The sequence below is a fragment of the Vulpes lagopus genome, chromosome 15 (genome assembly GCF_018345385.1).
Source record: "Vulpes lagopus strain Blue_001 chromosome 15, ASM1834538v1, whole genome shotgun sequence".
NCBI classification, from domain to species: Eukaryota; Metazoa; Chordata; class Mammalia; order Carnivora; family Canidae; genus Vulpes; species Vulpes lagopus.
The window spans coordinates 28,973,596-28,978,843 of NC_054838.1; positions in this window are offsets into that span (position 1 = coordinate 28,973,596).

Sequence of the window (5,248 nt, forward strand, 5' to 3'; positions counted from 1 at the left end):
AATTCTCACAACAGTCTCATGAGGTAAATATAAAGGTGATGCCCACTTTATAGATGGAGGACATTGTAGTTTTGGAAGAAAGTAACAGCTTGCCTGAGGTCATACCCTAGGAACTGGTAGAGTCAGGAATGGAACCCAGATTTGTGGGATTCCATATTCCACTATGCTCTAACCATTGGAATATAGTAAATGCAGAAAGATGGTTAAGATTGTACACTCTAGTGTCAGACTGTCTGTGTTCAAATTCTGGATTCATTGCTATTGTTTACTACTGCCGTGCCTACCTAAGTGGCTCCTGAAAGGAATTGCCATTCCATTTGAAATAGAAGCAAATATGGTCCAGTTGTGTGTGTGTGTGTGTGTGTGTGTGTGTGTGTTTAAAATTTTATTTATTTGAGAGAGAGAGCAAGTAAGAGAAAGAGTACACAATCAGGAGAAGGGAAGAGGACAATGGAGATGCAGGCTCCCCACTGAGCAGGGAGCCTGACAATCCCAGGACCCTGAGATCATGACCTAAGCTGAAGGCAGACACTTAACGGATTGAGCCACCTTGGCACCCCAGTTGTGTTTTTATGTAGTGTTTTCTCCAAAACCTGACACAGAACCTACCAAAGAATAGATGCCTTATAAACATTTGCTCAAACAAATATATTCAATATACTATGATAGTCACTGTGTAGGTTACAAATGGGATTAATGTGTTGTCCTTGCCTTCATGGAGCTTACAGACTAGGAGACACCAGTCAGGTACTTAAGTCATCATAGTATCAGGAAGAATGTGCTAATGTTTCTATGTAAAAACAAAACTATCTGGGGGCACCTGGGTGGCTCTGTCATTTGGCACAGGTCATGATCTCAGGGTCATGAGATTGAGCCCTGTGCTGGGGCTCTGTGCTGGGCATGGACCCTGCTTGAAATTTTCTCTCTCTCCCTCTCCCTCTGCAACTACCCCCCCCCTTTGTGTACATGGTCTCTGTCTGTCTGTCTGTCTGTCTCTCTCTAAAACAAACCAACCAACCTGTCTGTAAGAACAAAGAAGAGGGAAGCCTGGGTGGCTCAGCGGTTGAGCATCTGCCTTCGGCTCAGGTCCTAATCCTGCGATTTGGGATCGAGTCCCACATCAGGCTCCTTGCAGGGAGCCTGCTTCTCCCTCTGCCTGTGTCACTGCCTCTCTCTGTGTGTCTCTCATGAATAAATAAGTAAAATCATTAAAAAAAAAAAAAGAACAAAGAAGAGGGAGGGAAGGGGTAATTTGTTTTAAGACATCCACTAAGGTTTCCTGAAGTGATTATTATTTGAGATGGTCTTGAAAGAAAGGTAATCTTTTTTAGGAGGAGGATAGGAAGGAATGCCATTCTAGGCACAAAGAATAGCAGGAAAAAGACATAGAGGAAGGAGGCTTTGAGGTTGGTTCAAGGAATGGCAAGTGACCAAGAAAAGCCTGAGTGTAAGTTGTATGGGGAAGGAGAAGGAGTTGGGTAAGGATGAGGCAATTTTCAGCCTTGGATGGCACTGCAGTGGACATTGTAGAATGTGCAGCATTTATCCAGTTACTTCCAGTAACAACTCCTGATTTCCTTTGGAGATCTACTCTACCTTATTCTCAGCCCATGTTGGTTGGGTAGGGCAGTCCTCATCCATACATACAGTGCAGACCCAGACCAACTGATGAGTAACACATCACTGCTAACAGTGACACATGTCCACAGCAGACCAATTAGAGCCCCGACAGCTCAATTTTTTTGAGCTACACCTTCTACTTTCTTTTCTTTTCTTTTTTTTTAAAGATTTTATTAATTTATTCATGAGAGACAAAGAGAGAGAGGCAGAGACACAGGCAGAGGGAGAAGCAGGCTTCCTGCAGAAGACCGATGTGGGACTTGATCCTGGGACTCCCAGGATCACACCCTGAGCCAAAGGCAGATGCTTAACTGCTGAACCACCCAGATGTCCCACCTTCTACTTTTGATATGGGAGAAGTGAGTTCCCTTTTTCTACTGGACCCAGGAGTGTGCAGGCTATAGCAGCAGCAACCATCTTGCCAGTATTAACGGACAGCATTACCAAGAAAGAGATTACAAATTAAAAAAGGAAAGAAAGCAAAGCTGAGTGATGGAGAGAGAGAAACTAGTTCTGATAAAAATCAGCCCCTCTTAACTTCTCCAGTATGAAAGGCAGTAAGTCCACACCCCCCCTCCTCTCATAATGCTCATTAATTGGCCAACACCATCACTCAGAATTTCTCTCTGGCTGACTTAAGCTTTCTCAAGCCAGTTTAAGTTGTATCTTCTGCCACATGCAACCAAAATAGCTTGGACACAGTCATGCTAGGCATTTTTATTTTATCTTGTAGGTGATGGAATCAGTGAAAGGATTCCCATGGGCTGGTGACAAGAACCCATCTGTGTTTTGTCAAGCTTGCTCTGGCATCTGGTGGGGAGACAAATACTCCGAAGACAGATGGATATAGATTCAAACCCCATCTGTTTATTAGCTCTGTGATGTCAGGAAGTATATCAGTCAGGATTCTAACAGAGAACTAGAACCTGAAGGAGAATATATGTATATATAGAGAGAGGGGCGTGGGGAGGGAGAGGGAGAGATTGACTTATTACAAGGAACTGCCTTTTTGGATTATGGGTGATGGCAAGTCTGGAATCGAAGGGCAGACTAGCAGGCTGGAAATTCTCAGGTAGGTACCAAAGGAGCAGGCCAGAGGTGAATTTCTTCCTCTTCAAGGAAACCTCAGTTTTGCTTGTAAGGCCTTTTTAACTGATTGAATGAAGTCTATCCAGATTCTGAGGATAATCTCCATTATCTAAAAGTCAACTGACTGTAGATACTAACCACATCTAAAACTTGACAGCAACACTTAGATTTGATTCCATGTTTTATTAAACTGGGCACTATAATATAGCCAAATCGGCACTAGAACTAACCATCACAGGAATTTACTTAATTTCCGTGTTTTCTCAGCTATAAATTGAGATACTGACCCCTACCTACCTTGTACATGAAAATATACATAAAGCAGAACTTTATGTAAAGCAGAGCACAGTGCTTGATGCAGGAGCAGCTCAGTTTATGGGTATAAGTGAAAAGGACTTGGCAACAGTTTAAAAGAGCAGGATTTGGTTTGAATAAGAATATATTTTTCCAACCTGGATGCTTTTTAAGTAGAAGTAATGTAAGTACATGAGGAAAAAATCAAACCAATGCAAATTAGTAGTCACTGAAAAGTTAGTTTCCCTCCTACCCCAGGAGGTCAGACCTTTGACTCAGAAGTAATCAATGTTGATCGTTTCCTAATGTCTCCTTGATTTTGTTCTATATGTATAGACATACACATGCATGTGCGCGCACGCACACACACACACCTTTTTCACACACACACGTTTTTTCACACCCAGTTTCCCCACACCCTCCTGCCCCTGCCAAGAATCTTGCTGTTTTAATTTAGCAGTATATCTTAGAGAATGTTCCATTTCTTTACATACAAATGTACTTATTTGGTTTTTTATTTATTTCTTTAAGTAGGCTGCCTGCCCAGCATGGAGCCCAACGTGGGGCTTGAATTCACAACCCTGAGACCTGAGCTAATATCAAGAGTTAGACATTTAAGCAACTGAGCCACCCAGGTACCCTCAAATGTACTTCTTTTAAAAAATGGCTGTAAAATGTTCCATTGTGTGGTTAAACAACTATTTATTTATTATAAGTCCTCCATCTAAATGATGGTCATTTAGATTCCTAATGTTTTTCACTGTTATAAATAAGACAGGAATAAACATCTATATATAAATATATATACAAAAGATATATATATCTATCTTTTTGTAATGTACAAGAACATCTGTAAGATAAATTTATAGAACTAGAAGTGCTGCATTTAAGAGTTTGCACATTTTAAATGTCAATAAATGGTACTAACTAGTCCTTCAAAGAAATCCCACTAATTTATATCCCACCAATAGCACATGAAGGTGCTTGCTTCCCTACCCCCTTATCAACATAGCCATCCTGAATCTGAACCCACTTTTTTTTCTTTTAAAGTACCTATTTAAAAGAACAGGCATTATAACAATCCCTTCTCTGGGCAAGAGCTGCAGTTTTGTTTGGGTTTTAGCTTTCGGATAGCAGAGCTCAGCCTTCTGCCCTGTGCTGTGTCCACCACTCTGAGGGGTTGGAGCAGATGACAGAATAACTCCAGGTCACCAGGCAAAAGGGCAGGCCAGACCCCAGGCCTGTGCCCTGCCTGATGATAGAAACGCAAACAAGCCCAGTTCTATTATAAAACACAGAGCCATTGTCGGGAAACCACAAATTGCTGACTAGCTCCTGCAAACAATCAATATTCAGAAGCTGAGTCCAGGAATTCTAACGTTGCACCCAGCATAAAGGGCTGAGGTTGGGGTGGGGGAAGGGACGACGAGACTCTTTTAGAAATGAAACCAGCAACAGAGGCACTGGTGGTGCTTCCTAGAGAGCCACCAAAAAGACCCCGGGTCTCCTTCACTGCTCTCTCTAATGATCCCAGAATCCAAGGCTGCCAAACTGGAGTGGATCGGAAATTATCATATTCTAAGAGAGGGTACACATGTAGGAAACAGCCAGAGCAATTCCAAGAAGTGTGAGAGACAATATACTGCAGTGGTTATTAGTAGATACACCAGGGCTCAAACCCAGATTCAATCACTTATCTTGGGCACAACACTTCATTTCCCTCAGCCTCAGTTTCCCATCTATAGTGTTATAGGTAATAACACTTATCTCAGAGGTCATTGTGAGGACTTAATCGAATGATTATGTTTGTAAATAACAGCATGGTGCCTGGCTCTTTGTAAGGACTTAATGAATTATTATTATTGTTAGTAACAGCAATAGGAGCTTAGGGGGTGAACTAAAGAAAGCTTCCTGGAGGAGGGGCCATTTGAACTAGAGTTTAAAGAATTGGGAAGATTTGGCACACCAGAATGAATAAGGAGAACAGATATGTAAGGCTCTCTTATAGCTTCCTAGACCTGACCAGAAGACATGCCGAGGCTTCATTAGTAAGCCAGGGTAGAGAGGAGGGCAGGGTTCACACAGGAAAGTTCTGCTGTAGAACATACTAGTCCTCACCTGAATGGGACCTACAGTGACTATTGTCCCACCTACAGTGGGACCAAATTAGAGCATGGGGCTGGGTGCAGTTGTAGGAGTCTGCAGTGGGAATGTTTTCCCTCATGAAAAGCCCCTTTTGAGGACT